At 46.9% G+C, this 25,791-nt stretch overlaps 1 protein-coding gene and 1 non-coding gene across 12 annotated transcripts in view; one reads left to right on the plus strand and one right to left on the minus strand.

Moving 5' to 3' along the window:
- Positions 1-25,791, minus strand: part of REEP1 (receptor accessory protein 1) — a 129,424-nt gene that overhangs the window by 84,022 nt on the left and 19,611 nt on the right. The window lies entirely within an intron of this gene.
- On the plus strand, positions 13,994-14,132 carry LOC122442777. Its single transcript, XR_006269764.1, has one exon. It is a non-coding gene; the product is annotated as a small nucleolar RNA SNORA68 (small nucleolar RNA).

Below are 25,791 nucleotides of genomic sequence, written 5' to 3' on the forward strand. Positions count from 1 at the left end.
GCTCCAATCCTTTAGCCTGATGCAAAGAATCTTTGGAAAAGACCCTGAGGATGGGAAAGAATGAAGGCAAGAGGAGAAGGGGGTGACAGAGGATGAGATGGTTGGATGGCATTACCGACTCAATGGACATGAGTTTGAGCAAATTCTGGGGGACAGTGAAGGACAGGGAAGCCTGGCGTGCTGCAATCCATGGGGTCACAAACAGTCAGGCATGACTTAGTGACTGAACAACAACAAAGCTGATCTCAGCCAAAAATAAACAAACCATGTCCTTCTTTCTCAACGTGGCATGTGATTCTGCTAGCCCCTGCCTATAGACCCTGCTCTCTTTCTCTTGGTCTCACTGGGAGGCACGCAGAACTTCTACAAACAGGGATCAAATCTATGCCCCCTGCTGCCCCCCGCCACATTGGAAGCACAGAGTCTTAATCACTAGACCATCAGGGAAGTCCCGTAGACTTTCTTTTCAGGGTGCTTCAAGTCCAACTCCTCTCTGCAGACTTGAGACTAACATACAAAACTGTTCCTGGGGGAACACCCCAACCAACACCTTATTCTTTTATTTGCTCCTTTGGTCTACACCACAACCCTCTGAGTCAACTGGGGTTCTTTTCACAGTCAATAAAAAACTGAGGCTCAGAGTGGTTCAGAGACCCACCAAAGGCCCCTTCCTTATCTGACAAGACTCAAACCCAGGTCTCCTGCCCTGAAGTCCAGAACCATCCTGAAGCCATCGCCCTGGCACAGAGAAGAGTTTATTACTTATTTAGAGTGGTGTATAATGTGTGTGGCAAAAATACAAATTTAAATTGGATTACAGAAATACTCCAAAGTCCAATTTAGAAAAACAAAACAGAACAGACATGCTGCAGATTTCAGTTCATGCTGTTAAGTGTTAAACTCTGCAATCCAGCCCACTCAAGTCCTGTTCAAGTATCGCTCTGAGTATTTTTTTAAAAATATATATGATTGAGATTTCTATTCTTAAGAAATCCAGAAGCCAAGCTCTGGCATCAGACCTGAGTCCGAATCCAGTTTCATCACTGACTACCTATGGGACTGGGAGTGTGTTTCTTAACTCCTCTGGACCAGTTTCCTTGAGGCTAGAGAAGAAAAACACCTATGGTCAATAGCCACTGCACATATTAAACAAGGAGACTGTAGGTGAGAATTTAACATTTCAGAGGCAGTGTAGAAGGATGACAAATACTAGTTTCCTTCCCTTCTACAGAAATAAAAGGATCACTTGTATTTACAGAAATAGTGGCTTCAAATGCCAATTCGTTTAGGCACAAAATAGTTTTCATCCAATCATTATTTCTTGAGCATCTACTATCTACCCTGGGTCCTCTGGTAGGGAAGGCAGCCAGCAAACAGATAATTATACAAATAGTTGGCTGATAACTGCTGCATTGAGTCTCACTGAGTGTGTTTTGAAGGAGAGAATGGGTTTCCTTTACAATGACGGTCCTGTGGTTGCCCACTTCCCAGCTCACAACCCCTCCCAGGGTCTGAGAGCCAGAAAAGTTATTCTCGGCCAGATGGCCCCCTCGTAAAGGGTTATGGCTCTCCTCCTGGTGAACTTATCTCTAAAGCACCCTGCAAGGGATATGGGGCTTCCCAGGTGGCTCAGTGGGTAAAGAATCTGCCTGCAATGAGGGAGACCTGGATTCGATCCCTGGGTTGGGACGATCCCTTGGAGGAGGGCATGGCAACCCACTCTAGTATTCTTGCCTGGAGAATCTCATGGAGAGAGGAGCCTGGCGGGCTACAGTCCATGGGGTTGAAAAGATTTAGACACAACTGAAGTGATTGAGCATGCACGCACAAGGGATATACTTGGTGAGAGGAAAGTAGTGATGGACCTTCCTACCTGCACCATGAGAGAGGGGGAAGGGGAATAAGCCTGAGGGGTACTCTGAGCTAGATTTGAGGTGGTAGCTGTGGGGTACCTGTGGGATTCTCTGGGAACCTGTCTGCTCAGCTTGTGCCCCCCACCATTCCCACAGAGCAGGTGCTGGTGTTGCCGTGCCCAGCTTGGAGGTCTACACAATGTGCACACATCTGTCCAAGGGGGGTATCAAAGGGCTCCAGGGGAGAGAGGGGAACAGGACAGATCTTTACTGCTGCCCGCCAGGTGCTCACTGATGCCCACGGCAGTCGGGTGAAGTCGTGACTATTATCCCCTTTATAAACAGGTAGGGCCCGGTACTTAAGGAGGTTCCATTCTTACATCCGTTCATCAGATATTCATTCAGCACACTGTGCCAAATTCTGAGTCTAACACAAAGTCACAGAGCTGCCAGGTGGGTAAGCTGGATTCAAAGTGCCATCACTTCCTGGCTTCAAACCCTTTGCTCTTTCCAGTCCAACATGATACCTCAAGAAGGTAAAAGGTTTTATGTTCAGGGTCATCAGAAGTACCTGGAGTGCCAAGTGTATGAGAATGAGATAGTTAGCCGAGCAAAGCTGCATGTGCTAAATACTGATGGAAAAGCCTATGGAGGTGGGCCCAAGAGCTTCCTCCATTAGACTGTGAGCTCTCTGATGGCAGGAACTGGGACTTTCCCCTCCTTTCATCTTCAGTGCTGGGCACAGAATGGGTGAGACATGCAATAACATGCTGAAATTCAAATGTGTTATGCTAAGTGAAAGAAGGTGAAGGTGTTAGTTGCTTAGTTGTGTTCAACTCTTTGCGACCCCATGGATTATAGCCTGCCCTGCTCATCTGTCCATGGAATTTTCCAGGCAAGAATACTGGAATGGGTAGCCATTCTCTTCTCCAGGGCATCTTCCCAATTCAGGGATCAAACCTGGATGTCCCACATTGCAGGCAGATTCTTTACCTTCTGAACCACCAGGGAAGCCAAACTCAAAAGGCTACGTGCTGCTTGACTCCACTTATATGACATTCTGAAAAAGACAGAACTATTAGAGACAGAAACAGAAAGCACTGCCAGAGGCTGGGGATGCGAGAGAAGTTGACTTCAAAGGGGTATGGGGAAATTTTTGAATGTGATGGAATGGTTCTATATACTGTGATAACAGTTACACGATTGTATGCGTCTGTTAAAGTTCATAGAACTACATGGTAAAAAGGGTAACTTTCATTGTATATAAATTATACTCTAATTTTTTAAAGGGGGAAGAAAGAGAAAAAGAGAATGAATATAAGCAGAAGCAGATTTACAGAGAAGCTAAAGAAGCTTAAATTTCAAGACCCCTCAACTGCATGGGTCCTGGGAGGGGTCCTAGTAAGCGTACTCATCAAATTTTTTATGACTTTTTCAGAGAAGGCGCCTTTCTTCCACTGTAAATGCTTCAAGATCTATTAAACCTAGATCCATGCCTGAATAAAAGTATAAGAACAGATCAAGAGAAGAATGGTGGGTTCCCAAGGAATTAAGACTCAAGTGGGACCCTAAAGAAAGGCAAGACCTGGTTCCAGCAGAAGGAGGTAAGGAAGACAACCCAGGGAGCAGAACCAGCATGGACACAAGTTCAGGGGTTTCTCATGGTTCCCGGTGATGTCATGAGCATCAGGAAACTGGTGTCCCAACACTTATGCTCACTACTCAGACACAGATGTCATGGTGTGATCTCTTCAGGCACATCAAGCCATTAAAGGCAGGTAGAGTTGTGACCTAACAGGATGTGAAAATCCTAGATGCCAGTGTAACAAGCTTGTATCATTCTTCTGGCTACCCACACAGCAATGACCCCCCCAATGCCCAAAAGAGGGAAATTTTACATTATGTTTCTGAAATGGAAAATGGTTGACGTCCACTTTTCCAGCCTTCCCTCCAGCAGGGGTGTGTGTTTGTGAAGACACACCTGCCCAGGTATGAACCCAGGTCCCTGCAGCCCTCTGACTCCAAGAATTCATCCTTCATGAGGACAATCTCATATACTACAAGAACAAACACAGCCAAGTGAGGCTGGTCTTGTGGGTGGAGTTACTGATTTCTTAATGGTTAAAATCAGCCAAGTTATCAGTAGAATGCAGCTCCAATTTTAAAGCAATTCTATTACAGAAAAATATTTGCACACCCATGTTCATAGCAGCATGATTCACAATAGCCAAGGGATGGAAGGAACTTAAATGTCCAATGACAGATGAAAGGAGAAACAAAATGCAATGTATATTTATTTTTATTGTTGTTCAGTCACTAAATTGTGTCAATCCCATGGACTGTAGCCCACCAGGCTCCTCTGTCCACGGGATTTTCCCAGGCAAGAATACTGGAGTGGGTTACCATTTCCTTCTCCAGGGGATTTTCTCCATCCAGGGATCAAGCCCATGTCTCCTGCATTGGCAGATGGATTCTTTACCACTGACCCACCTGGGAAGCCCATACATACATACATACATATATATATATAAATATATATTTATATATATATATATGTAATTTTATAGAAACAGAATATATTGAGTACAGGCCATTAGCTCATTTAATCCATAAATGGTTCACTGTAACAAACTTAGAGGAAAACAGAATTTATAATTTTTCAAGTTACATCTGTTCTGCTTCATGGTACAATGTCATTTATTTAATTTACTGAAATTGTCTAACAAAATAAAATTTACCAATTTTAGATGGCATTGTAAACTCATCTCAATTCATTATAGAGGATATAATGACATTTAAGATGAATGAAAATTAGCAAGCAATGCAAAAATCGTATTTTTTAAATGGTTCTGGTTGTAGAGGAAAAAGCAAAGCCTGTATATTATGTTATATCCAGAAGTTTCACTACTAAGTATGTTCCTCCTATTGATAGACGGTAAAGAATCTGCCTGCAATTCTGGAGACCTGGGTTCACTCCCTGGGTCGGGAAGATCCCCTGGAGGAGAGCATGGCAACCCACTCCAGTACTCTTGCCCAGAGAATCACATGGACAGAGGACCCTGGCAGGCTGCAGTCCACAGCGTTGCACAGAATCGGACCCGACTGAATTGACTTAGCATGGACACAAACACATACACACACACTCCGCACATGTATATTTGGCTGTGCTGGGTCTTCGTTGCTGCGAACAGGCTTTCTCTCTAGTTGCAGTGAGTGGAAGCTACTCTTTATTTCAGTGCACGGGCTTCTCATTGCAATGGTTTCTCTTGTTGCGGAGCACAGGCTTTAGGGTGCATGGGCTTCAGTAGTTGCGGCTCACAAGCTCTAGAGCACGGGCTCAGTAGTTGTGGTGAATGGGCTTAGTTGCCCTGCGGCCCATGGGATCTTCTTGCACCAGAGATCAAACCTGTGTCCTCTGCATTGGCAAGTGGATTCTTAACCTAAGATCACCAGGGAAGTCATATATATATATATATATATATATACACATAGACATATACACCTTGATTTCCTCCAGAAAAGATCTGGAGGTGACTTGGTTATAAATCGTGTGACGGATAAGAAACTATCACGATTCCAGGCCCCTGGGCTTGTCTGCAGGAAGGCTTGGGCAGCCAACAAAATCACTGTCACCTTACCCAAAGTGGGAGGAGCTAGAGGAAGGCTAATCACATCCAGGCCTGACTCACCTGCTCATGGAAGAAAGGAGACTGTCTGCAGCAGGGCTGTCTGGCCAGTGCCCAGAACGCCTCCCTGATGAGACCACAAAAGCCCAAGAAAAGAAAAAGCAGAGTGGAAAACAGCCAGATTTTCTTTGGTGAGTGAAATTTCAATTTGAGAGGAGGTTCTCCAGCACATGTCTCAATCGTGAGGGAGTTGTTAATTACGAGGGACAGTTAAGGAAAAAATGCAGCTAATGACTGCTACAGAACGGATCTGGCTGGGCCTTGTGAACTGGGCTCCTGAGCGGGCCAATCCATCATCAAGAACACCTGTGCTTCAGGTGATGCAAGGAAGCCCACGGCTCCCCTGGGAGAAGATCAGCGCGTGCCAGCCTCCCAGCTGTGCTGATTGCTTACAACTCCTGGGGTCCAGCCATCAAGAGCAGATGGAACCTCAGAGAGGAAGGCAAGGCCCTGGTTTGGGTAACAACATTTTGACGCTTGAAAAGGTAATCCTTGGTAGTGCTCTAAAAGGTGTGGAGGAGGGAGTTCCCTACTGGCTACTGGTTAGGATTCTGGGTTTTCACTGCCGTGGCCTGGATTTAATCCCTGGTCAGGGAACTGAGATCCTGCAAGCCACTCGGCCAAAAAGGAAAAAAGTTTTTTTAAACAGGGGGTAGGGGTCTGCCTGCCAATGCAGGGGACACAGGTTCTATCCCTCGTCTGGGAAGATCCCACATGCCATTGGCAACTAAGCCCCGTTCACCACAACCACTGATCACAATTACTGAAGCCCACGGCCCTAGAGCCCATGCTCTGCAACGAGAAGCCACCGCAGTGAGAAGCCTGTGCACCACAACTGGAGAGCAGCCCCCGCTCGCTGCAGCTAGGGAAAAGCCCATGCAGCAAAGAAGACCCAGCACAGCCAAAAATAAATAAATAAAATTATTTTTTATAAAACAGATGAGGTAGAATGATGCTTGGGAGTTAACAAGCTGAAATACATCAAACAGTTTGCTTTGTTTAGAGAAGATATTCCTCTCAACTACACAGAATGAGAACTACTTTGGAACATCTGTTCCATTTGCTTTTGCAGATCTGAAAAGAATGGATAAAGCTAGGTCACTAAGGAGAAAACAGTTCCAACACAGAACACAAAGAGTTGGATTAGAGGAGGGTGAAATAAGAAATTTTGTCAATTCAGAATGAAAACAGTATGCTTTCTTTCCATTTGTTGTGAGCTCCAGATGGCCATGAAGACAGGGCGGACAGACAGGCAAGTCCTGGTGAGGGATGGCCTGCTATCTTGGGAACCAACAGCAAGCAGAAACGCTTCACATTTTGGAAAATAAAAAAAAGTTAACATCCCATAATAAGTGGTGCTGGTTACTGAGCACAGCCCTAAGCACCCTACGTGCATTTGCAAGTACAACCACTCTAAGAAGTAGGCATGATTCTCATCTCCATTTCTCACACTGAAGATGTTGATCAGAGAAGTTAAATTATCAGGCTAAGGTCACACAGAGGATGAGATGGTTGGATGGCATCACTGATTCAATGGACAAGAGTTTAAGCAAGCTCCAGGAGTTCGTGATGGACAGGGAAGCCTGATGTGCTGCAGTCAATGGGGTCACAAAGAGTCAGACATGACTGAGCAACTGAACTGAACTGTAGGTCACACAGGGAGTCCACGTCAGAACTGAAACTAGAATGTGAGATTTGAAGACCTCGGTGCTAAACGGATGTCCCGACTTTTTTTGGCAGCACAAAATCAGTAAAATATTATGATATTCCTCAGGCTTTGCTGAGGAAATCCTGTTAAGGCATCATGAAGGCTGGTTTTATCTAAAATGAGCCTATCTAATACATTAGCCCACTTCCCAAGGCTCTATCAAACTGTAACATAACTTGGCTTCTGCTGAAATCAAACAAAAGCTCGGGAGAACCTCCCACAGCATTGCGAGTCTACTCCCCCAGCCTCACGACCTTCCCCAGAGAGTGTGTGCAGCATGCCCTTCTCCCAGGCAGACCCACTGCCTGCTCTGCGCCCAGCACTGCACTGTAAACCCCCCATTCCATCTCCTCTCATCTTCATGATGCCCAGAGGTTTCGCTGTCCACAGAGCTGGTCAGTATCTGTTAATGGGGGATGTGACCTGGCTAGAAAGCTGCTTGAACCCACAGCTGCCAATGGAAGGAGTGAGCAAAACGGGAGGCTTTGGAGGTCAGGGACCTCAGTGCCGGTCTGTGCTGCACCACTCACTGGGTGACAGTCCTTGGACAAGCACCCAGGAGACTCACTGGGTTTATGTCCTCTACACAACGGGGTGTCCCCACCAGAGCTGGGAGTCCTGTCAATGGATGATATACAAGAAAATAGTGATGCTGAAGTTCCAATACTTTAGGCACCTGATGTGAAGAGCCAACTCACTGGAAAAGACCCTGATATTGGGAAAGATTGATGGCAGGAGGAGAAAGGGGAGACAGAGGATGAGATGATTAGATGGCATCATCGACTCAGTGGACATGAGTTTGAGCAAACTCTGGGAGATTGTTAAGGACAAGGAAGCCTGGCATGCTACAGTCCATGGGGTCACAAAGAGTCAGACACAACTGAGCAACGGAGCAACAACAAGAAAATACACTGAAAAGAAATGCTGCACAGACCTGTGACATTATTTCCCTACGGTGGAGGCTGCAAGCAAAGGATGATGGTGTCCCACTAACAGCAGGGTGAAGCAGGAGCCACCGTGAGAGTTATACCTGAGGAGCCCTGGGTGGGGCTGAGCCCAGCCCTTGTGCCTATAAGACCCAGGGATGCCTTGTGGCTGGGAGAACAGGGATAGCACTGCCTGCAAGCCCCTCCCTGGGGTTAGTGGACACTAACATCCAATGAGCATGGTTTTCAGAGCACAGGGAGGAGTGTTGCTGTCCCAGTGGACTCTTAAAAGCATCCCACCCTGATTCGTTGCTTCCTTCTGGCTGCGTGACAGCAGGGAAATGCCTCTTCCCAGAAGGTTCTGGGGGCATCAGGAACACCTGTATTCATACTGCCTCCATCCCAAAACAGAGAAAACGATGGACAAGTTCACACTGCCTCCTCTCCCTGCGTGCATTTGACCAAGAAGGTTTTACTATGAATGGTACACGTGCTCATGGGCTCACGTGTCATGTCCAGCTCTTTGCAACCCCATGGACCATAGCCTGCCAGGCTCCTCTGTCCATGGGATTTCCCAAGCAAGAATATTGGAGTGGGTCACCACTTTCTGCTTCAGGAAATCTTCCCAACCCAGGTACTGAACCCATGTCTCCTGCATTGGCAGATGGACCCTTTACCACTGAGCCACTTGGGAAGTCCATGAATGGTATAGTTTGGCCCAAACTTCGGCGTTGATAGGATCTTTCCTCAAACCCCAGCCCTGACTGGTCTGTGAAGAATTAAGCCTAGGCTAGCTTCCCAGGGGGCTCAGTGGTAAAGAACCTGCCTGCCAATGCAAGAGATGTGGGTTTAATCACTCGGTGGGTTAGATTCCCTGAAGAAGGAAATGGCAACCCACTTGCCATTCCCAGGTATTCTTGCCTGGGAAACCCCATGGACAGAGGAGCCTAGCGGGCTATAGTCCACGGGGTCACAAAGGGTTGGACGCGACTGAGCAACTAAACAACAAGGCACCACTCCTGGAGGTGTCCCTGGGGGTATGCTATCCTGGGAGGGATAACTAAAGGGACCACAAGCCTGTGATGTAGTATGGGGTGGTTCTGTGGCTCGTTTTCAGGTAGAGAAGGCAAGTTACTTTTTAGGGTGGGTTGGTTAGTTGGTTAGCCGTGGACTTCAACAGGAGGGGACTAGGGCGCAGAGTGCTGGGTACAGGGGCCTGGTCTTCAGGAAGCTCTGCATCAGTCAGGGCCTAGGGTGGCATCTCTGGGTCCCTATGCACTGAACGGGGTGCAGCACAGGAGGACGGCTCCCAGCTGGGCGTCAGGAACCACGGTTCTAGACTCAGCTCTGATCCCAACTGGCAGTATGATCTTGAGCCATCACACCATCCCTCCTGGAACCTCTCCTCATCCTTTCATTCAGAAATCACTGACATACTGGGACTTCCCTGGTGGTCCAGTGACTAAGACACTGAGCTCCCAGTGCAGGGGGCCTGGGTTCAATCCCTGGTCAGGGAACTAGATCCCACATGCCACAATTAACAGTGAACATGCAGCAACCAAAGATCCCAAGTGCCCCACCTAAGACCCAGTGAAGCCAAATAAATAAATATGAAGAAAAAAAAAAAAAGAAAGAAATCACTGACCCACTGACCTATTGTACCTATTGTACTGACCTGGTCCAGCAAGTGTCCAGCACTGCTCTGATGACAAACCAGCGGTGAACAGATGGGGATAGAACCCTGTTGAGTTCTGGGGTACCCCTTCCCCTGGCTCAGGCATTCTTTCATCTGATGACTGAAATCTGACCCAGCTCCAGTCCTGGCCTCTGCTTAGCCACTTGCCCCGTGTGGACACTGCTGAGTGTGAACTGTCCCCTGGCCACCACCCCCGCCCCACTCTGCATCCTGAGAGAGCACGAGGATGTCAGCAAACACCCAAACAGTGGTGATGAGCAAACAAGCAAAGCTGCTCCAAGGCCATCTGCACAGATGTGGACAGTTACCCCTCGCCAGGGTAGGTTCCTGGGAAACTGTAGCAGGAAATAGAGCGGTCCAAAGGGGGATCATGTTTTTGCTGTATCCCTATGTCACCAGTAGATGGGAATCACGGGTCAGCAAGGCAGAATGCTGACACAGCTTTCCCTCGGATGCATGCAAAACAAAGAATGGACGGCCTGAGGTGGAAAACAGGAACATACGGTGTGATTGATCTGTGGGTGTGCAGACGAGCCAGCAATGAGGCAAAGCTGGGGTGATGAGAAATGATACCCTTCTTGATGGAGTGATTCCACTGCTCCAAAATCTTCCATGGTGTGACTTCCCTGGTGGCCCAGTGGCTAACACTTCACCCTCCCAATGCAGGGGACCTGGGTCTGATCCCTGGTCCAGGAACTAGATCCCACGTGCCACAGCTAGGAGTTTGCATGCCACAACTAAAAGATCCTGCATGCTGCAACAAACCCCCTCCACACTGCAATTAAGACCCCGAACGGCCAAATAAATAAAAACGCAAAACTTCCACAGCTCCCAACTGACCGCAGAACACATCCAATTGCTTGCTTTGGTATTGAGGGCCCCCACCATCCAGCTGGGCCCACCCCGCCAGCCTCGTGTGCCCTCCGCTAACTCCTGGGCACACATCAGGTGTTTTTGCCACTGTGCTCTGCCATCATTCTCTTTGCCTGGAAGGTTCTTTCCCGGCTCTGTCTGCCAAAACCCCGTGCCCTGGATGAGAAGCCTTGAATCTGGAGCCAGGTAATTCTTCGCTGGTCAGGGAGGGGGCCGTCCTGGGCACTGAAGGATGTTCAGCAGCAAGCCTGGTCTCTCCAATAGATGCCAGTAGCATTCCCTCCACCCCATCTGTGAGGATCAAAAACGCCTCCAGGAGGGAGAGAAGTTCAAGAGGGAGGGGACATACGTATCCCTGTGGCTGATTCATGTTGATGTATGGCAGAAACCAACATAATACTATAAGGTAATTATCCTCCAATTAAAAATAAATAAATTTAAATTAAAAAGAGGAAAAAAAATGCCTCGAGAAGGACCTCCCAGGTGGTCCAGAAGCTAAGACTCTGTGCTCCCAATGCAGGGGGCCCAGGTTCAATCCCTGGCCAGGGAACTAGATGCCACATACTGCAACTAAGATCTGGTGCAGCTAAATACATACATAATTTTTTTTTAAATGCCTCTAGATACTGGCAAATGTCCTCTGGGGGCCAAAGAGCCCCTGGATGAGAACCCCTATTCTACACTCAGATCCAGTGCTACTCTTTTCATGAAGCCCTTCCCTGAACTTCTTAGAAGTGTAAATGGCTTTTACACGCTTTGTAATAACCTATTAGCATTTAACATAGCTTCCTTTCAGCTTGATTTATATGTGTTTATATCACCCTCCCCATCAGGCCATAAATTCCTTGAGGGCAGAGATCACCCATTGTTCATCTACAAGCCTATTGTTCTACAAGCCACTCATTACCTACTGGCCTAGTGAAACTCTGGGTTTAACTTGCTTACTGTTAACATAAACATAACCTGTCTACGTTACTTGTTTATGCTTATTGTAGAAAAAAATTTTAAGACAGAAAAGGACAAGACCTGGACCTGGTGGTCCAGTGGTTAAGACTCTGTGCTTCCACTGCAGGGTACACAGATTTGATTCCAGGTCAGGGAACTAAGATCCTTAAAAAAGAAAAAAAAAAGAATAAAATAAAAATCACCCAGAATCCCACCATACACCAACAACAGTAGTTAAAACAAATTGTTATACTAAATATGTCCTTCTAATACTGGTATACCAATAAAATACTGGTACACATCCCTCCTCAGGGCTTCCCTGGCGGCTCAGTGGTAAAGAATCTGCCGTCCAGTGCAGGAGATGTGGGTTCAATCCCTAAGTCGGGAAGGTCCCCTGGAGAAAGAAATGGCAACCCATTTCAGTATTCTTGCCTGGAAGATCCTATGGACAGAGGAGCCTGGTGGGCTACAGCCCATGGGGTCACAAAGAGTCAGACATGATTGAAGTCACTTAGCATGCACGCACATGAAAAGTTGAAGTCTAGAGAGAGAGTCAGAGTCAGAAAGAGAACAGTGAACACACACACATACACATATATACACAGAAAACGAAGCAGAGATGTGAGACCAGGGTCTTGGGGAGGGGGAGGAAGTGAGAACAGCAGGCTTTTCAATAGCTTCCAGCCTAGTTTCTAGGACCCCATCGAGTCCAGCTGCAACTCCCTAACTCTTTACAGAGAATTCCCCTTTTTGTTTTTTGTTTTTTTTAATTAAAAAAAAATTTTTTTTTTTTTTTACTTTACTTCTTCCCCTATTTCCATTATTTACAGAGTTTGAATCTTACGGCAAGCTTTGGTTTCTTGTTGTTAAGTTTGAGGAATAGTTTAGACTTAAGGCTCCTCTGTCCATAGGATTTGCCAGACAAGAATACTGAAGTGGGTTGCCAATTCCTTCTCCAGAGGACCTTCCGGACCCAGGGATCGAACCCACATCTCCTGCACTGGCCGGCAGATTCTTTACCACTGAGCCACCAGGGCAGCCCTGAGGAGGGATGTGTACCAGTAATAGTTTAAACTCTGCTGATTTAGGAATTAGCAGAATGCATACTTTCTTTCCTTGTTGGCTGCACCACTCAACATGTGGGATCTTAGTTCCCCAACCAAGGATCTAACCTGTGCGTCCCACCCCCTGAAGTGGAAGCATAATCTTAACCACTGGACCACCGGGGAAGCCCCCAATTCCCCTTTTTGGATGATGCTAAATCGTCCAGTTGGTTTTATCTCTCCTGGTTCATGCAGAGGGAGCAGTGGGGGGTTGGGGGTGGGGGTGGTGAAGACTTGACTAAGACAAAGCCTCTGACAACTGATGCCTAAAAACTCAGAACCCCTTAACTTTCTCCTCTCCAACCTGAACTCATATCCTCTGGTGCTGACTGAGGCCTCCTGAGGGTAGATTATGCACCCATGTGCATTAAGCCATTCACACTGCAGTACTACTGACAAACTCATTATGATGGTACCAAAAGGTGAGGCTCTAGATCCTGGGCTGAGAGAGCTGGAAATTCAGTACAGCAGTACCCACCCAGAGTGTATGTTTGTGTAAGGATTCAGATCACCCCAACTAAACACAAGCACCCACAGTGAAGGTCAAAGGCCAGAGAAGCTGGGAGCTGTCCAACTTCTCCATCTGGTTCCCTTTGAAGGGCCTCTAAGCTCCTCTCAGAGCAGATCCTCAGCAGAAACCACAGCAGGCTTTCTCCTAGGAGCACAGAGCCCTGTCCCTCCCAGGACCAGGTAATGGCAGCTGGCTTACCACCCTCTTTAGTCCAGCTCCTGCCAGAGCCAGGAGAAAAACCACCCCCTAAAGACCGAGAAGGGCATTTCATCTCTACCATATACTGACTTCATGATTTTGTTCATATTAAATGTTTTAATTAACTTTTTCAATTTGTACTGTGTGCTGTGTCTAACTCTTGGTGACCCTATGGACTGTAGCCTGTCAGGCTCCTCTGTCCATGGAATTCTCCAGGCAACAATACTGGATTGGGTTGCCATTTCCTCCTCCAGGAGATCTTCCCCACCCAGGGATCAAATCCTCATCTTAACGTCTCCTGCATTGGCAGGAGGGTTATTAACCACTAGTGCTACCTGGGAAGCCCATTCATATTAAATGTTTTAAGTAATTTTTTTCAGTTTACTAGGTGACAATATAATGTCAATTTAAAAAACATAATCTATGTGAGATCCTCCTCAGCTGGAAAATAAAAACTTGATTAGGGTTCATTTTATTTTTTAAGTATCCTCAAAATGGCACCAATTCCAGAAGTATATCAGCAAAAATAAGCAATACCATGGTTTAAACAGGGGTGCCAAAAGCAAGTGGATCTTATTGCCTTTGGGGGGCTACAATTGTGCCCCTCAAAGTGAATTTGCAGGTTCTGTGTGCTTAGTCACTCAGTTGTGTCTGACTTTTTAAGACCTTGTGGACTGCAGCCTACCAGGCTTCTCTGTCCATAGGATTTTTCAGGCCAGATACTGGAGTGGTTTGCCATTTCCTCCTCCACGGGATCTTCCCCACCGAGGGATCGAAACTACATCTCTGTGTCTCCTGAATTGCTTAATGCAGAGTATACTTAATATTTCAACAGATGTATACGTGCAACAGGGTGCAAGTTCAGCTTCCAGGCAGGTTCAATTTCCTATCTGGAAATGAATGACCTCTTGGAAACCCATCTTTGTTTGCTCCTGGGCTTAACTGGCCAGGAAGCCCCAGGCGGATGAATGCACAGTAGTGACCTCCCTGCACCATGACAGCAACGAATGCTTCACCCTCATTCCATTTTCCTTTAATGTCCGGTAGATTTTATAAAGCCAGATGGGCTTGCTGAAGCTTGAGTTCCTCAATGATGGATGTTCAGCCAATGCATTGCTGTCTGAAGCGCCCTACCCACAGGTCAGCAAGCAGCTTCTTTCCCTCCCTACTTCGGAAAGCCACAGAGTCTCTCTGGGAGGCTCTGGGGTCATGGAAGGGGCAGCTATGCTGAGAGCCCTGGCCCTTGTCACTGAGGGCCAAGCTCCCAGCCCCGGACTGCAAGGCAACAAGCCTGTCTCCACACAGGGGCTCCAAACACAGGAAAAGCTGCCACTTCCTCCAGACAGATTTTCCAGGCAAGAATATTGGAGCTGGTTGCCATTTCCTTCTCCAGGGGATCTTCCCGTTGCAGGGATCAAACGTGCATCTCCTTTGTCTCTTGCATTGGCAGCTGGATTCTTTACCACTAGCGCCACCTGGAAAGCCCCCTCCAGGTGGAAGTCACAGCCAGTTAAGAGGATATCAGGCTGATTCATGTTGAAGTATGGCAGAAACTAACACAACATTGTAAAGCAATTATCCTTCAATTAAAATTTTTAAAAAAGAGGCTATCAGTGCTTCTTTTTTTTTTCTGCCTCCATTTTTTTTTTTTTTTTAGGAATTTACAAACCCAATCATCCAGAACTGCAGATGGGAGGAGAGATTGGTATGATCTTTCTGGGAGGCAAGTTGCCCTTATCTCTCAAATCTTTACAGCTTTGCTACCCTCTGACCCAATAACTGTACTCCTGAGAACCCACCCAAAAGAAATCATTGGAGGCAAACAAAAATTAAGGCACAAACACATCCCATGGCTTTTTATTACAAAAGAAACTGAAAATAATACAGCTGTCCAAAAATTTAAAAAAAGGAACTGACTGTACAATTTTAAAAGGTCACTAAAATTCTGTTTAGAAATATTGTGGACACAAGGATATATTAATATATTAATGTTAATGGGAAAGCAAGATACACAGTAACTCCAACCACACAAAATGTTTGTGTTCAAAAAGCCTTAAGGATCCCCCAGAATGCATTTCCATAATGGAATTATGAGTGACTTTATCTTCTTTATCCTTTCCTTTTCTTCCTCATCCTATTGCCCAGAGTAGCATTTTATCCATCATTGTCAGGATCTAAAGATGAGTGGGACAGTCCTAGACATCACCAAGTTCAAGTCTAGCTGAATGACAGATCATCACACCCACAGCCATGCTCTGTGAGCTGAGGCTGGGCTGCTAAATTAGCAGGGGATGCTCCAGATGTTGAACGATGAGCAGGAGCTTGGTAGATTTGGCAGGAAGAAGGGGACACTTTAGGAAGGGAGAAAACATGAGGAAATCCCAGAAACAAGTGAGAGCATCGTGGGTTTGGGCTACCAGGGGCTCAGGGAAGCTGGGACCAGGCCAGCTGGATATGGACTGGGGGGAGCTGTCATTTTCCAGGGCACATTCTGCCAGGGGGGGTCCCTCCAAAGGCTGAGCAGAGGAGGGAAAACTAAAAAGGAAGTGCCAAGGCGGGTGATCGAAAATACGAAGCAGGACAACTCTAGGGGACTTCCCTGGAGGTCCAAGGGTTGAGAACCTCCCCCACTTCTAACGCAGGGGATGTGGGTTCGAACTCTGGTGGGGAACTGTGATTCCACATGCTGAAGGGCGTGGCCAAAAATTAAATAAAACACACTTGAAGTAGGACAAAGTCTATCTCTTTACACAGTGCTTGGCACACAGAAGGTATGAATAATGAGTGAAGGAATGAGTGAATGCATGCATGAATGAATGAATGAATGACTCAGGGGCAGAGAGACGGTTAGAGAAGCAGTTTACAACCAAGACAGTGAAGGAAACCAGTGAGTTGGAGTTTCCCCTCTTTGGAGAGTGGGTAGAGATCCATTCACACGTATGCCCTATGGTCTCCCAGAACTTATAAATATTCCAATAAAACAAAAGAACAATTCTTGTAAAACCATTAGCAACCAAGCCCTAGATTTCATGGGAAAGAAAGATGCATGGACCTGAACACACCACAGCACCAACCAGATGAAGGTGAGTCTACTGTGCTCAAGAAGGAACACACAAGTCACTGCCATTCCCTCCACTCCCCTCCATCAGGCTTAGATGCCCAAACTCCGTTGTTTCATTTGTAATCACAGACTCTCAGGCAGAGCAGCTTTAAAAACTTATCACTCTGCCCCCGAAAGGAAAAGAATCACTGTGTCAGTCCCTCTGCACCAACAAGCTCCTCCCCTCCCATCCCCTCCTCCTGACTCCACCAACAATAAGTGTTTCTAATAATTAGTACACACAAACCCTCAAAGGGGTCCCACAGCGTTGCAAGAGTGTGCTGTTAAGTTCATTATGAATGAAAACAAAAACCATTTCCCCATACTAGTGGATCACACTGCTGCTGCTGCTGCTAAGTCGCTTCAGTCGTGTCCGACTCTGACCCCATAGACGGCAGCCCACCAGGCTCCCCCATCCCTGGGATTCTCCAGGCAAGAACACTGGAGTGGGTTGCCATTTCCTTCTCCAATGCACGAAAGTGAAAAGTGAAAGTGAAGTTGCTCAGTTGTGTCCGATTCTTCGTGACCCCATGGACTGCACCAGGCTCCTCTGCCCATGGGATTTTCCAGGCAAGAGTACTGGAGTGGGTTGCCATTGCCTTCTCCGTGGATCACCCTAGTAACCATGAAAACACTGCATTGAGGAACAGAGTTTGGCACAGCCATGCTGCCCATTCACCTCTCTTAAAAGGACCACCCCCCACCCCCCATCCCCACCCCCAGGCACGAACAGAGGACCCTGCCTCCAGCCAAAGCTGATTCCGCCACTGTTGGCCCCCAGCTGGACCTCTCTGATTTTTACCCCCAGGAATTTAGAATCAGAGCTGAGAGATCTGCAGGTTACTGAAAAGGAGGACTGAAGGCACAGTGGTAAAGAATCCACCTGCCAGTGCAGGAGAAGCAAGAGATACACAGGTTCAATCCCTGGGTCAGGAAGATTCCTTGGAGAAGGAAATGGCAACTCACTCCAGTATTCTTGCCTGGAGAACCTCGTGGACAGAGGAGCCTGGCAGGCTACAGTCCACGGGGGCACAGAGTCAGACACAACTGAGCACACACACACTGAATAGCCATGTCTGACCAAATGCTCACCAAAGCAAAAAAGGATGTCTGCAGAGACAGAAAGAAGTACAGAGAAGCAAAGACAATATTTCATGCTAAAAGAAACAGATAGACATCCTCTATAAGGACAGAGCTGAGTCTCTTTTTTTTAAGCTCATATTCTCTCTGGGTTCTCACCATGCTCAGCTCCTGGTTTCAGTCCTTCCTGAAGTCCAGGTGGACTCTGTCCTCTCATACTCCGGAAGCCACCCCAACATCCTTCCCACAAACGTCCTCTCTCACTGAAGCTGATCAGAAACACATCTCTGTTCAGTTCAGTTCAGTCGCTCCGTCATAGCTGACTCTTTGAGACCCCATGGACTGCAGCACACCTGCAGTCTCTCCTGGACTTTGCTCAAACTCATGTCCATTGAGTCAGTGATGCCATCCAACCATCTCATCCTCTGTCGTCCCCTTCTCCTCCTGCCTTCAATCTTTCCCAGCATCAGAGTCTTTTCCAATGAGTCAGTTCTTCACATCAAGTAGCCAAAGTATTGGAGCTTCAGCTTTAGCATCAGTCCTTCCAATGAATATTCAGGACTGATTTCCTTTAGGATTGACTGCATTGATGTCCTTGCAGTCCAAGGGACTCTGTTACTTGCAACCAGAGTTTTACTGAGACACCTACAAAACTGCCTAGGCAGAACACTCCTTACACTCCTGGGTGCACAGATCGGGCAAGGCCAGTGATCACACCGGCCCCACCACCCCTCTCCCTAGCTTCCACCTCCTCCTCCAATCTCCAACATCCTGTCAGTATTTCCTCTTGGATCATATACTTCCCCTCAACCCCCATTTCCTTATGTCAGGGGCTCTTAAATGTGAGGTACATCAGAATTTCTCAGCAGGCTTGTTAAAGCACAGACTGCTGGGCCACCTCCAGAGTGTCTGAGTCTGTAGGTCTAACATAGGGCCCAAGCCTGCCTTTCTAGCAAGATCCCAGGTGGTGCTACTGCTGGCCCGACGCACAGGTTGAAGATCACTGCCCTATTTCCTTCCACAGAAACAGGGCATCTGCCCTTGTTCAGGGGCTTCTCTGGTGGCTCAGACGCTAAAGAATCTACCTGCAATGTGGGAGACCCAGGTTCAATCCCTGGGTCAGGAAGATGCCTTGGAAGAGGAAATGGCAACCTACTCCAGTATTCTTGCCTGGAAAACTCCATGGACAGAGAAGCCTGGCAGGCTACAGTCCAGGGGGTCACCAAAGAGTTGGATATAACTAAGCGCGTGCGCGCGCACACACACACACACACACACACACACACACACGTGTGCAGTCTGGCCGATCCAGCCAAGCCCAGCTCACCACAGGAGTTCTCACAGGGTCCTCATGATGTTCCCTGTGCTCTGCTCCTACTCTAAATTAAGACATTTCCCACCCACCCTCATAAAAAAAAAAACAAAACTGTAGGACTCTCTTCCTGAAATGCAGAATATACAAAAATAGTTGAGTAAAGATAATCTAGTTTCCCATTTTCCCACCTTTGCTTGAAAAAGTGTGATCATAATAAAATACTTCCAATTGGCTTACATTGTTAGGTAGTCTTTAACCACTCATCAAAAAAATAAATAAATAAAAAAAAAAGGACTGATGGCTTTTCATGTAAAACAATCTACAGCATCACACTGGCAACATTTTTCCACATGCTGGAGACAAACAGTTACTGTAACTTTATCAAATGAAAGAACAAAATGTATGTCCCTCCCTCTTGCTAAGGGTCATGCGATCTACAAACGGGCGGCTGGGAGTTCTCCGGACAGACCTCAAAGAACGCTAATAGAAACAGCTATTTGTTCTCACTCAGGGTCTTGGGCAGAGAACCATACAGGAAATTCTGACAGGGCCGCTCACTCTCCTGGTTGCAGGGGAATCAGTGCTCTGTGTATGAAAGCCATTTGATGACACGCATCAAAAGCTTTTCAAAGACTAACACCTGTTTATCCCTAATTCTATCTGTATAAGGAAAACATCTGAAAAACAAAGGCCAACAATACCATTCCCTATAGTCACACACATGTACAAAGTCAGAAACAAACAAGACATCTCACATGAGCATGGCTTTCACATTCATATATTTATTTATTGTCACTCATGCTCCCCAGGTGGCGCTAGTGGTAGAGAACCCGCTTGCCAATGCAGGAGATGTGGGTTCCATCCCTGGGTGGGGAAGATCCCCTGGAGGAGGGCTCGGTGACCCACTTCAGTATTCTTGCCTGGAGAATCCTATGGACAGGGGAGCCTGTGAGCTACAGTCCATGGGATTGGAAAGAGTCAGACACAGCTGAAGTGACTTAGCACATGCCAAAAAGGATTTACTATACACTTAATTGTGCTCAATTTACTAGAATGGATAACAGCCCTTAAAAGTGATATTTACAAAATGTCAGAAACAGCACAAAACTGTTTAGAACATTATCTTCAGGTGAAAAGTAGCACACAAAATTGTTACTATGTATAAGTACAACTGTATATTTTTACAAATTAACTTCATAAGAAGAAAAGGACCAGAAAGATTCCCTATGATGTTATCAGCAGTCCCGGTGGGAACATGGAAATAGTAATATTTTTTTCCTTTCTATTTTTACACATCTTCCAACTAACAATGAGCTCATTTTTAAAACATAGCTTAACATAAATATAGAAACCAAATGGGGGTATGGGCGTCAGGTGTTCCCTATCACATAGCTTGGAGAAAATCACCTGTTCTCGATAGAAACATGTATCTGATTACGAGAACAAAAGGCAGACAAATGCAGAGAAGGCAGGAAGGACTGGGGAGATCTTTGTTGTCAGCCAAGTGCACGCTGCTAAGAATCTTTTAGATGCAAGATTCAAAGGCCAAAAAAAAAAAAAAAACAAACCATGAGTGGTGACAGCCCTGCTGCTCAATTGGACAGGATTACAGAAAAAGGGGAGAAAACACATGTGATGTTAGGAAGGCATTTTCAAGGATGACCCAACACAGATCGTGTTTTAAACTGCTGGCAGTGAGAGAATAACAGCATTTCTCCTCGGGGTCTCAGAGCCTCCCAGGTCTGCTTAACAAGTTCATCCCGCTAGCCCAGAAGGGCAGGACTGCAGACAGCTGGTCTAAGGACCAGAACTGCAGCCCAGATTCTGTCACTCGCTAATGGAGAGCTGAACTAGTCAGCCTCTGGGCTCTTATTGTCCTCCTCTGTAAAATGGGAGGGTCTTGGAAGAGAGTCATTTGGTTGTAAGTAACAGAAACTGACCAAGTTGGCATAAGCAACAAAGGGAATCTGTGGGGAAGACACTGGGGTAAAGTCAGAACCCCAGGGCAGCTGGGCTCTGGGAGCATCTGGAACCAGGAACTGGAGAGCCTAGGAAAGCAGGCAGTGTTTCTGACACCTCTGTGCCAAGTATCTCTGTCACTCTTCCTTCTCTGCTAACCCATCTTCCACATGCTCTTTGTGGCAGAACACAGCCTGCACACCTCCTCATGCTTACTTATTACGGCTCCTGCCTCTTAAATAATTGGTGTCTTAGCTCAGGCTATCATAACGACGTACTACAGACTGAGGGCTTAAATCACAGAAATTTATTCTCCCACAGTTCTGGAGGTTCAAAGTCCAAGACGAGAGCACTGGCATGGCTGGGATCTGGTGAGGACTGACAGATGGCCAGCTTTCTCTCTGGGTCCTCCTATCACAGAGACAGGGGGTGGTGCGAGGGCTCTCCGGTGCCTCTTCTTACAACAGCACTAATCCCATCATGGGGGTGCCATCCTTGTGACCTCACCTGAACCTAATTACCGGGCTTCCTTGGTGGCTCAGTGGTAAAGAATCCACCTGCCAATACAGGAGATGCAGGTTCAACCTCTGATCCAGCAAGATCCCACATGATGTGAAGCAACTGAGCTCATATGCCACAACTATTGAGCCTGTGCTCTAGAGTCTGGGAGCCACAACTACTGAAGCCCGCACCCCCTAGAGCCCAAGCTCAGTAACAAGAGAAGCTGCCAAAGGGAGAAGCCCTGATACCGAAACTAGAGAAAAGCGTGTACAGTAACAAGCCAGCACAGCCAAAACTAAATAAATAAAATTATTAATAAATAAACCTAATTACTTCCCAAAGGTCCCACCTCCAAATATAATACCTTCTTATTGGACGTTAGGGCTTCAATATATAAATTTGTGCCTGCATGCTCAGTCGTGTCTGACTCTCTGTGATCCCATGGGCTATAACCCACCAGGCTCCTCTGGTTCATGGGATTTCCCAGGCAAGAATATTGCAGTGGATCCCTCCTCTGGGGATCTTCCTGACCCAGGGATCAAATCTGCATCTCCTGCATTGGCAGGCAGGTTCTTTACCCCTGAATCACCTAGAAAGCCCCTATATAAATTGGAGGAAGACACAATTCAGTCCATGGCAACTGGCTACCTCTGAATCTCACTTCTCTGTTGCCAAGAGAGGGAAAACAGAATTGATTCAGTCTTGAGTCATGTGGTCATCCAGCACAATCCTGGCTGCCAGGATTGATTCCCCAGTCCTATCTCTACCCTGTCACCTGAATGAAAAGCTATAAAGCAGCAAGTCAAGAACTGTTCATTTCCTCTTGGTCAATATTTCCCACAAAACTAAGCATTCATGGAGGATAAAGGTCATTTCTGCCTTATCTACCACCAACTTCTCAAGCCCATCATAGGCACACAGGCACACAGAAGATGTTCAATGCCTAGTGGTTGCTTTTTGGCTAAATGGGGATGGACTTCCCCGGTGGTCCAGTGGTTGAGCACCCACCTGCCAGTGCAAGGGCCACAAGTTCAATCCCTGGTGCAGAAGGATTCCACATGCTACAGGGCAACTTAGCCCGAGCACCACAGCTACTTGGCCCGAATTCACAAACTGATGCTCTGCAACAGGAGAAGCCACCGCAGTGAGAAGTCCGTGCACTGCAACTAGAGAATAGCCCCCACTCGCTACAACTAGAGCAAGCCCACGTGCAGCAACCAAGACCCAGTGCAGTGAAAAGTAAATACATTTTTTAAAATGGGAGAAGGATAAAGAGTTTGTACTCCAAAGATATATACAGACATACCATCACCTTCTTGGAGCCAGAGTATGATTTCCACCCTAAACGTCAAGAAGACTTTCCTTTGAGTCAAACTTTCTTGTTTTTTAATCTCTCCCAGGCAAAGGAAATTATCACCTACCTTGCTTAGAAACTCCACTACATTTCTGTTGAATACTAACAATGTATAAAGTGTACAGAGCAGAAAAAGGATCAAAAGATAGACTGTCTACCTTCAAGGACTGAGACCTGAGCCCAACCGAAAAGCCAACAATATTGGTGAAGTAAAACAAAATATGAGTTAAGAAGAAAACAGGTGATATGTCTCAAGACGGCTGGGAAGAATACTGCCCAAAGACTGGTGCTGGCAAGCAGAGTGTGCTTTGAGGGGGCAGGACACGGAATCCACCTTGGTCTAGAGTGGCCCAGGAAGAAAGGGCAGATGTTAAAGATGGGTGGGATACAGCTTGGGGAGGTAGGGATGCGGCCTCAGGAATAGGGTAGCAGGGACTCAAGTCAAAGCATAGAAAACACATGACATATGTAGGGATAGTCACAGGGAACAGTGCATATGGTCCTTTAGAAGGACATCAAGAGGGCCCTAAACAACTGCAAAATCTAGACTGGATAACTGAATGACTGTGAGCACTGGAAGGGCTTCCCAGGTGGCTCAGTGGTAAAGAATTCACTGTCAACACAGGAAACACAGATTCAATCTCTGGGTCGGGAAGATCCCCTGGAGGAGGAAATGGCAACCTGCTCCAGTATTTTTGCATGGGAGATCCCACGGACAGAAGAGCCTGGTGGGCTGCAGTCCATGGGGTCACAAAGACTTGGACACGACAGAGCAACTGAGTACACAAAGGAGCACTGGGAAGGAGCGAGAACAAGTACCCGGACCCTGAACAGGTGTTCTGAGGACAGTCAGGCCAGGCAGCCCTGCTGCTTCTTAAAACAGGGAGGCCAGCAGGGGACTGTGGGCTTTGCACGGTCATGAGTACAAGTTCCCATAAACTTGATATAAGAAATTTCCATAAACTTTATGGCTTAAAATAGAAATTTATTCTCTCAGTTCCAGAGGGGAGACGTCTGAAACCAAGGTATCGGCAGGGCCACGCTGTCTCCAAAGGCTTAAAGGGAGAATCCTTCCTTGTCTTTTCCTAGTTTCTGGAGGTTGCCAGCAATCCCTGGTGTTCCTTGGACTGCAGAGGCATCGCTGTAAAATGCCTCACCTGTCACATGGTATCCTCCCCCTGCATGGCTCAGGCTGGGTCCAAATTTCCTTCTTATAAGGACACCAGTCACTGGATTAGAGCCAACCCTAATCCAGTGTGAACTCATCCTAACTTGACTACATTTGCAAAGACTCTATTCCCAAATAAAGTCACATTCTGAGGTCTCGGGTGGGTTTCCCTGATGGCTCAGCAGTAAAGAATCTGCCTGCAGTGCAGGAGATGCAGGAGACGTGGGTTCAATCCCTGAGTGGGGAAGAGCCCCTGGAGAGGGAAATGGCCACCCATTCCTTGAATATTCTTGCCTGGAGAATTCCATGGACAGAGGAGCCTGGCGAGCTACAATCCATAGGATCACAAAGAGTCAGACATGACTGAGCATGCACGCATCTTTGTGTCTTTTGTATGTGAGGTCTCAGGTAGACATGAACTTTGGGGAGACTCTATTCACATCAGCACAGACACTGAGTAACTCCCATCCTTACGTGCTGGTTCAAGAAAGTAACAGCCACATAAGCAACTGTTCCGTTATCCTGCATGAGAAGTGACTCAAAGGACTTCCCTGGTGGTCCAGTGGCTAAGACTCTGCACTGCCAATGCAGGGGCCTGGGTTCGATCTCTGGTCAGAGAATTAGATTCCATATGCTATAATAAAGAGTGACTAAGAGTTCGAAAGCTAAAGATCCTGCATGCTACAACTAAAGATTTTGCATGCTATAACTAAAAAAAAAAAAACAAAAAAAACACTAAAACTAAAAGAACCTGTTTGCTGCAACAAAGATCAGAGATCCTCACGCTGCAGTTGCATGAGGTGGTGTAGCCAAAGACCTGGTGCAGCCAAATAAATAAATAAATATATTTTTTAAAGTACTTGCTTATATCATGGCTGTGCTGTGCTAAGTCGCCTCAGTCGTGTCTGACTCTGCAGACAGACTGCAACCCTATGGACTGGAGCCAAACAGACTCCTCTGTTCACGGAATTCTCCAGACAAGAATACTGGAGTGAGTTGCCATTTTCTTCTTTAGGGGACCTTCCCAACCCAGGGATCAAAACCCACATCTCTTATGTCTCCTGCATTGGCAGGCAGGTTGGACCCAAGTTTTGCCTTTAGATTTGGGGACCAAGGCACATATGTGTCCCTCCAGAACCAAGCAGCACACAGCCAAAGACTAATCAGGTGGCATATGTCTAGGACCCTGTAGCATTTAGCTGCCACTCCCTTCATTTTTGGAGAGGGCAATGGCAACCCACTCCAGTACTCTTGCCTGGAAAATCTCATGGACAGAGGAGCCTGGTAGGCTGCAGTCCATGGGGTCGTGAAGAGTCAGACACGACTGAGCGACTTCACTTTCACTTTTCACTTTCACGCATTGGAGAAGGAAATGGCAACCCACTCCAGTGTTCTTGCCTGGAGAATCCCACGGACAGTGGAGCCTGGTGGGCTGCTGTCTATGGGGTCGCACAGAGTCAGATACGACTGAAGTGACTTAGCAGCAGCAGCAGCAGCCCTTCATTTTATGAATGGGGAGACTGGGACCCAGGCAGGCAAAGTGACTCACCCAAGCTCACAGAACTGTTAAGCAGCAGAGCCACGAATGAATTGGGCCATGACTATTTTCCTACATCAAATGTTGAAATCAGTTTGGGCTTTGGTTACCTCACTGTTAAAACAGGGATACTAATGCCTACCTGCCCAGGTTGCTTTGGAAATACTGCATCAGGCTGGTGAGGGAAATGACCAGGTGTACGATGAGCAGTGGTAATCTCCAGCAGCCTTCAGTAACCGGACCTTGTGGGGCTGAGTAGACCCGGGGGCACATGCCCC

This window comes from Cervus canadensis, chromosome 5, assembly GCF_019320065.1.
Source record: "Cervus canadensis isolate Bull #8, Minnesota chromosome 5, ASM1932006v1, whole genome shotgun sequence".
Lineage (NCBI taxonomy): Eukaryota > Metazoa > Chordata > Mammalia > Artiodactyla > Cervidae > Cervus > Cervus canadensis.